The 8,828-nt window shown below is 40.7% G+C and overlaps 1 pseudogene; it reads left to right on the forward strand.

The window, feature by feature from the left end:
• Positions 1-5,395: 5,395 nt before the first annotated feature.
• LOC106557604 lies at positions 5,396-6,890 on the forward strand (annotated as a pseudogene).
• The last annotated feature ends 1,938 nt before the right edge of the window (positions 6,891-8,828 follow it).

Here is an 8,828-nt window from a genome sequence, read left to right on the forward strand (position 1 = left end):
CCAACATTTGTTGTTTCCTGTCTTGTTAATTTTCACCATTTTCACTGGTGTGAGGTGGTATCTCATTGTGGTTTTGTTTTGTATTTTCCTGATGGCCAGTGATGCAGAGCATTTTCTCACGTGCTTGTTGGCCATGTGTAGGTCTCCTTCAGCGAAATGTCTGTTCATGTCTTTTGCCCACTTCATGATTAGATTGTATGTTTCTTTCCTATTGAGTTTAATTAGTTCTTTATTTATCTTGGATACTAGCCCTTTATCTGGTAGGTCATTTGCAAATGACATTCTGTGGGTGGTCTTTTAATTTTGTTGACTGTTTCTTTGCTGTGCAGAAGAAGCTTTTTATATTGATTAAGTCCCAATAATTCGTTTTTACTTTTGTTTCCTTTACCTTCATAGGTCAATCTTGCAACAAGTTGCTCTGGCCAAGTTCAAAAAGTGTGTTGCCTCTGTTCTCTAGGACTTTGATGGATTCTTGTCTCACATTTAGATCTTTCATCCATTCTGAGTTTATCTTTGTGTCTGGTGTAAGAGAATGGTCTAGTTTCATTCTTCTACACGTGGCTGTCCAATTTTCCCAGCACCATTTGTTGAAGAGACTGTCCTTTTTCCAGTGGATAGTCTTTCCTGCTTGGTCGAATATTAGTTGACCATAGAGTCGAGGGCCCATTTCTGGGTTTTGTTCCATTGATCTATGTGTCTGTTTTTGTGCCAGTACCACATTGTCTTGATGATCACAGCTTTATAGTACAGCTTGAAATCCGGCATTGTGATGCCCCCGGCTCTGATTTTCTTTTTCAATATTCCCTTGGTTATTTGGGGTCTTTTCTGATTCCACACAAATCTTAAGATGATTTGTTACAACTCTTTGAAGAAAGTCCATGGTATTTTAATAGTGATTGCACTGACTCTGTAAATTGCTCTGGGTAACATAGACTTTTAAACAATATTTATTCTTCCAATCCATGAGCATGGAATATTTTTCCATCTCTTTGTGTCTTCCTCAACTTCTTTCAGAAGTGTCCTGTAGTTTTTAGGGTATAGATCCTTTTCCTCTTTGATTAGGTTTATTCCTAGGTATCTTATACTTTTGGATGTAATTGTAAATGGGATTCACTCCTTAATTTCTCTTTCTTCAGTCTCATTGTCAGTGTATAGAAATGCCACTGATTTCTGGGCATTGATTTTGTATCCTGCCACACTGCCGAATTGCTGTATGAGTTCTAGCAATCTTGGGGTCGAGTCTTTTGGGTTTTCCATGTACAGTATCATATCATCTGCAAAGAGGGAGAGTTTGACATCTTCTTGGTCAATTTGAATGCCTTTTATTTCCTTTTGTTGTCTGATTGCTGAGGCTAGGACTTCTAGGACTATGTTGAATAGCAGTGGTGAGAGTGGACATCCCTGTCTTGTTCCTGATCTTAGGGGAAAGTGTTTCCCATTGAGAATGATATTTGCTGTGGGCTTTTTATAGATGGCTTTTAAGATGCTGAGGAATGTTCCCTCTAGCCCTACACTCTGAAGAGTTTGATGAGGAATGGATGCTGTATTGTGTCAAATGCTTTCTCTGCATCTATTGAGAGGATCATAATGTTCTTGTTTTTTCTCTTATTCCTATGATCTATTACATTGATTGCTTTATGAGTGTTGGAACAACCTTGCATCCTGGTGAGAAATCCCACTTGGTCATCGTGAATAATCTTCTTAATATACTGTTGGATCCTATTGGCTAGTATCTTGTTGGGAATTTTGGCATCCATGTTCATCAGGGATATTGGTCTGTAATTCTCCTTTTTGGTGGGGTCTTTGTCTGGTTTTGGAATTAAGGTGATGCTGGCCTCATAAAACGAGTTTGGAAATATTCCGTCCCTTTCTATCTTCTGTAACTGCTGTAGTAGAATAGGTATTGTTTTTCTATAAACGTTAATAGAATTCCCCTGGGAAGCCATCTGTCCCTGTACTTTTGTGTCTTGAGAGGTTTGTGATGACTGCTTCCATTTCCTCCCTGATTATCAGCCTTTTTAGGTTTTCTATTTCTTCTTGTTACAGTTTTGGTAGTTTGTCGTTTCCAGAAATGTGTCTATTTCTTCTAGGTTTCCTATATTATGGCATACAGCTGCTCATAATAAGTTTTTGAAATCGTTTGTTTTTATTTGGTTTTGGTGTATTTCCTTGGTGTTGGTAGTTATCTCTCCTTTCTCATTCATAATTTTATTATTTTGAATTTTTTCTCTTTTCTTGTTAATAAGGCTGGCTAATGGTTTATCTATCTTATTAATGCTTTCAAAGAACCAACTCCTGGTTTTGTTAATCTGTTCCACAGTTCTTCTGGTCTCTATTTCATTGAGTTCTGCCCGAATGTTTAACACTGTTTTTCTGCTGGGTGTAGGTTTTATTTGCTGTTCTCTCTCCAGTTCCTTCAGGTGCAAGGTTAGTTTGTGTATTTGAATTTTTTTCCAATTTTTTGAGGGATGCTTGTATTGTGATGTATTTCCCTCTTAAGATCCTTTTGCTGTATCCCAAAGATTCTGAACTGTTGTATCTTCATTTTCATTAGTTTCCATGAATCTTTTTAATTCTTCTCTAATTTCCTGGTTGATTCATTCATCTTTTAACACGATGCTATTTAACCTCCACCTGTTTGAGTTTCTTTCAAATTTCTTCTTGTGATTGAGTTCTAGTTTCAAAGCATTATGGTCTGAAAATATGCAGGGTATAATCCTAATCTTTTGGGATTGGTTGAGTCCTTATTGTGACCCAGTATATGGTCTATTCTGAATGAGGTTCCATGTGCACTTGAGAAGAATGTGTATTCAGTTGCATTCAGATTCACAGTTCTGTATATATATATTGGTGAAATCCATGTGGTCCAGTGTATCATCTAAAGCCCTTGTTTCTTTAGTGATGTTGTGCTTAGAAAATCTGTCATTTACAGAAAGTGCCATGTAGAAGTCTCTTACCATTAGTGTGTTATTATCTAAGGATCTCTTTACTTTGTTTATTAATTGATTGAGATGATTGGCAGCTCCCACTTTAGGGGCATAAATATTCACGATTATTAGGTCTTCTTGGATAGACCCTTTAAGTATGATACAGTGTCCCTCTTCATGTCTTACTACAGTCTTCGTGATAAACTTTAATATATCTGATATGAAGATTGCTACCTCTGCTTTCTTTTGAGGACCATTTGAACGGTAAATGGTTCTCTAACCTTTCATTCTCAGGCTGGAGGTGTCCTTAGGTCTAAAATGAGTCTCTTCTTAGATGGCCATATAGATAGGTCTTGCTTTTTTATCCAGTCTGAAGCCCTGCATCTTTTGATGGGATCGTTTGGCCCATTCACATCAGAGTAACTATTGAAAGATATTAATTTAGTGTCTTCATAATACCTATTAAGTCCGTTTTTTGTGGATTACTTCTTTGGGCTTCCTGTTTCTCTTACAGTGTACCCCTTAATATTTCTTGCAGAGCTGGTTTGGTGGTCACATATTCTATTAGTTTCTGTCTATCTTGAAAGCTCTTTCTCTCTCCTTCTGAATGAGAGCCTTGCTAGATATGGTATTCTTGGCTGCATGTTCTTCTTATTTAGTACCCTGAGTATATCCTGCTAGCTCTTTCTTGCCTTCCAGGTCTCTGTGGAGAGGTCTGCTGTTAATCTACTATTTCTCCCTATATAAGTTAGGGATGTCTTGTCTCTTGGTGCTTTAAGGATTTTCTCTTCATCTTTGGAATTTACAAGTTTCACTATTAAATGTTGAGGTGTTGAACGTTTTTTATTGATTTTTTTGGGGGGTTCTCTATCTCTTGGATCTGAATGCCTGTTTCCCTCCCCAAATTATGGAAGTTCTTAGCTATGATTTGTTCAAATATGTTTTCTGGCCCTCTTTCCTCTCGGTGCTCTCTGGAACCCCAATTATACATAGATTTTTTTTTCCTTCTGAGGCTATCATTTATTTCCCTTAACCTTTCCTGGTGACAAACAATTGACAAAGAGACAAACAATTAAAGTTTGTCTCTTTTTTCCTCAGCTTCCTTCCTTGCCATCAACTTGTCTTCTATGTCACTCACTCTTTCTTCCACCTCATTAATCCTAGTTGTTATGACCTCTAGTTTGGATTGCATCTCATTTAATTGATTTTTAATTTCGGCCTGATTAGATCTGAATTCTGCAGTCATGAAGTCTCTTGTATCCTTTATGCTTTTTTCCAGAGCCACCAAGTAGCTTTATAATTGTGCTTCTGAATTGGCTTTCTCACATCAGATTGTAATCCAAATTATAGAATCCAAATTCTGTAAGTCTGTGGCAGAGAGTACTGTTTCTGATTCTTTCTTTTGTGCTGACTTCTTCCTTCTAGTCATTTTGCTCAGTGCAGAGTGGCTGTATGAGTGGGCTGCATCAAGAATATCAACCACAACCTAAGTACATTTCACCCTAGATGTTTCTGATGATGCCAGAGACCAGATATTGAAAACAAAGATCAGAATGAAGTAAAACAAACGACCACTAAAGTGAAAAATAATTTTTAAAAAATAGTAAAAAATAAAAGGCCAAAAATCCCAAAGAAGAAGGAAAAAAGAAAAATAAAAAAGAAGAAAATACCCCTCTCCAAAAAAAAAAGCAAAAGTAAAGAGGAAAAAAGGGTGGGGCCTGGAAGATGGTGGTGGTGATGAAATTGTAGTGGAGGGAGAATTTAGTCTACCTGAGGGGTCCTAGAGGGTGATCCTCTTGGTTCTGAATATATTAAGTTCTGTATGTTAGAAGATGCTGAGTCCCAAATTTATATAAAGGAGAAATACTTGTAGAAAGCCCCAACATTGACCCCCAAATCATAAATGAGATTTAAAAAAGGGGTAGAGTGGGAATGAAGAGAGAATATAATCTCACAGAATGAACCAGCACAGTATTCCACTTGGTTCTGGGTGCATGCTAGTCATGTTTTAGAAGGCATTTACTTATGCCATTGTAGAACCAAATGAGGCAGGGAAAACAAAAAACACAAAACAAAACAAAACAAACACATCTTGCATATCTCCCAAAGTTAAGTTGAGTATGTTAACGAAACCTAGAAGTGGAAAATATATCTAAGACCTGTAATTTCAGAAATATAAAAGTCAAAAAGGAAGAATCTTAAAAATGAACAGCTGGTTAAATATTATAGGTAAGATGGGAAAAGAGAAAAAAATTGGAAATTTATAATCTGATAAAAAAAGGAGTGATACTGGAAAAAGGGGGGTAAAGGAGGGGTACCTTCTGGTTCTATATACTGTAAATCCCTCAACTTCCCCTGGAGCTTTCCAGTGTTGCTTGGTCAAGAACTTTCTCGTCCCCTGTTCTTCCAGCTGGTCTTCTGGAGGAGGGGCCTGCTGTTCTGACTCTCAGTTGTGTGTACCTGGGGAGATGCCCGGCCCCCTGATGCTGAGTTCAATGGGAGCTGTTTACCCCATAAGGCCTCTGTTCCCTGGCAGCCCCGCCTCTCCCACGCATATGGTGACACCAGAAGGAACAACACTGGTGGCTGCCAGGTCTCCATCCCTGGAGTCAGCTCCCCCAGTAACTACTGCAGTCTCCTGGTTCACACTGGCCTAGATGCTCCCACGGCAGGGGTGCTGACCTGCACAGCCTGGGGGTGACTGCACAGTCCTCACTGTCATGTGCCCTCCCTTCCTCCACCAGTCACAGGTGCACAGGATCATGGGCTGTGTCCACTCGGCGCCCTGGGATCCGGGGCCTTTAATGCTGGAATTGGCTCCCAGAGTCAGGGCTCCCAAAGGCAGCAGGGTCCAGAACCCTCTGCCTGGAGCCCCCGCCTGACCAATCGGCTTCTTCTAACACCCCACCAGGGCCCACTCCAGCCCTTTACTGAGATCCGCCAGTGGTGTGCGGTGCTCTTTCTCCTGGGCACACTTTCTCTATTAGTGAACCCGGGAGACTGGAGGCTTCACTGCCCCTCCTGCGGTTCTGCCTGATTTCCCTGCTGAGCACTCTTCCATCAGGGAAGAATCCATGGGGGATTTTTAAAATTCCCACTTCTCTGGGGCTGGGCTTTCCTGTCCCCCAGGCTCTTGCCCACCTGGCCTTAGTCCAGTTCCTCTTGGTGCCCCTCTCCCACTTGATTCTTTTTTATTTTATTTTATTTTTTTGTCCTTCTTACCTTGTTAGAAGTGAAAACCCTTCTCTCTGTAGTGTTCCAGCTGTTCTCTCTTTAAATCTCAGGTCAGATTCGTAGGTGTGGGTGGATTGAGCCCAGATACTTCTGAAGAACAAATTAAAGAATATTTTGGAGCCTTTGGAGAGATTGAAAATATTGAACTTCCCATGGATACAAAAACAAACGAAAGAAGATGATTTTGTTTTATTACCTATACAGATGAAGAGCCAGTAAAGAAATTGTTAGAAAGCAGATATCATCAAATTGGTTCTGGGAAGTGTGAAATCAAAGTTGCACAACCCAAAGAGGTACATAGGCAGCAATAGCAACAACAAAAAGGAGGAAGAGGTGCTGCAGCTGGTGGACGAGGTGGTACTAGGGGTCGTGGATGAGGTCAGGGCCAAAACTGGAACCAAGGATAACTATTATGATCAAGGATATGGAAATTACAATAGTGCCTATGGTGGTGATCAAAACTATAGTGGCTATGGCGGCTGTGATTATACTGGGTATAACTATGGGAACTATGGATATGGACAGGGATATGCAGACTACAGTGGCCAACAGAGCACTTACGGCATCTAGAGGGGGTGGCAATCACCAAAACAATTATCAGCCATACGAAAGAAGGACATTGGAGAAAACAGGAGAAGATTGCTTAAAGTTAACCCATCTTGCAGGACGACATTGAAGATTGGTCTTCTGTTGATCTAAGATGATTATTTTGTAAAAGACTTTCTAGTGTACAAGACTAGTGTCCGTGTCCAACTGTATATAGCCGCCAATTAGTTTCCTTTGTTTTTACTTTGTCTTTTGCTATCTGTGTTATGACTCGATGTGGATTGTGTTTATACAAATTTTATTTGTATGATTTCATGTTAAACCTCAAATAAATGCTTCCTTATGTGATTGTTAAAAAAAAAAAAAAAAAGCAGCCCAGGTGGGGCTGATAATCAGCTACGTGCCATAGCCCTGAGGCCTCTGTGCGGGACCCCCAGGCTGGGCAGTCCTCTGGGGAAGTCTCTGCACCCAAAGGCAACACAGCAGTACAGTGGAAGACCCTAGGATGGGGCCTGGCCCTGAATGACTTTCCCAAACAGGCACCACCTATTTGATGAAAACTGCTGGTTCTGCTTTTTGCTCCATGGACACAGTCAGATGCCAACAGACCTTTCTGAGAAGAAGCTCCTTTCCATTTCCTTTTTGCCCAGGTGAGTTGGTAGGGCCAGGTGAGGTGAGGACCTCTACTCCTGCGCCATCTGGCCCCACCCGTGGACATATGTTTTCATTTCCTTTCTGTAATTACCAAGGAGTAGAAGGACCGAGTCTCATGGTAGTTATAAATTTAATTCTGTAAGAAATAGTTCATTTCTTTCCCAAAGAGGCTGTACCATTTTGTATTCTCACTGGCAATGCAGGAGAATCCCATTCTTGCCAACTTTTAATGTGGACTGTCTTTTCATTTTTTTCCCTTCCAGTGAGTGTGTAGTCAATTCTCATATCTCTTCTAGTTTTTTTTTTTTAAATACTACATCTTAGATTTAGTTAAGGAAAGGTGGTGAAAGGAGAACTATAAAACTGAAAGCCTTGCCCTTCTCTATGAGAATCTAAAATCTGAGTAGCAAACCTTGATAGATTCCTAGGGAAGTCCCCACAAGAAAAAGGGATGCCCCCTGAACAGCAGTACAAAATACAATATGCCAACATGATATTTAGTTCTAAAACAACAGTATTAAGAAAGGCTTCAGAGCAAAGATGGCATTAGTGCTGGTCCTCTAGGAGAGAAATTTCTCAGAAGGCAGTGCAGGGCACAGAGTGGGAGGTGCAAGGAAGGGAGTAGGAGGAGTGTGAACCATGGCAGGACAGGGGCAGAAGGCATGAGGGACATTCTGTGTTAAGAGAACTGTAGGAATAAAGGAGCTGATGTTGTCTGGAGCACAGAGGGTGTCCTTGAGTGATTGGAATATAGCCTACTGACATTTTCCATAGTCAATCTGGTGAATTTTAACACTTCTGAAGTTATAAACAAAGGCCTTTTTGGAACCCTCCTGCACTGTTGGTGGGAATGTGAACTGGTGCAGCCACTCTGGAAAACTGTGTGGAGGTTCCTCAAAGAGTTAAAAAAAGACCTGCCCTATGACCCAGCAATTGCACTGTTGGGGATTTACCCCAAAGATACAGATGCAGTGAAACGCTGGGACACCTGCACCCCGATGTTTCTAGCAGCAATGTCCACAATAGCCAAACTGTGGAAGGAGCCTCGGTGTCCCTCGAAAGATGAATGGATAAAGAAGATGTGGTCTATGTATACAATGGAATATTCCTCAGCCATTAGAAATGACAAATACCCACCATTTGCTTCAACGTGGATGGAACTGGAGGGTATTATGCTGAGTGAAGTAAGTCAATCGGAGAAGGACAAACATTATATGTTGTCATTCATTTGAGGAATATAAATAATAGTGAAAGGGAATAGAAGGGAAGGGAGAAGAAATGGGTAGGAAATATCAGAAAGGGAGACAGAACATGAAGACTCCTAACTCTGGGAAACGAACTAGGGGTGGTGGAAGGGGAGGAGGGTGGGGGGTGGGGTGAATGGGTGATGGGCACTGAGGGGGTCAGTTGGCGGGATGAGCACTGAGTGTTATTCTGTATGTTGGCAAATTGAACACCAATAAAAAA

The sequence above is a fragment of the Canis lupus genome, chromosome 23, assembly GCF_011100685.1.
Source record: "Canis lupus familiaris isolate Mischka breed German Shepherd chromosome 23, alternate assembly UU_Cfam_GSD_1.0, whole genome shotgun sequence".
Taxonomy (NCBI): Eukaryota; Metazoa; Chordata; class Mammalia; order Carnivora; family Canidae; genus Canis; species Canis lupus.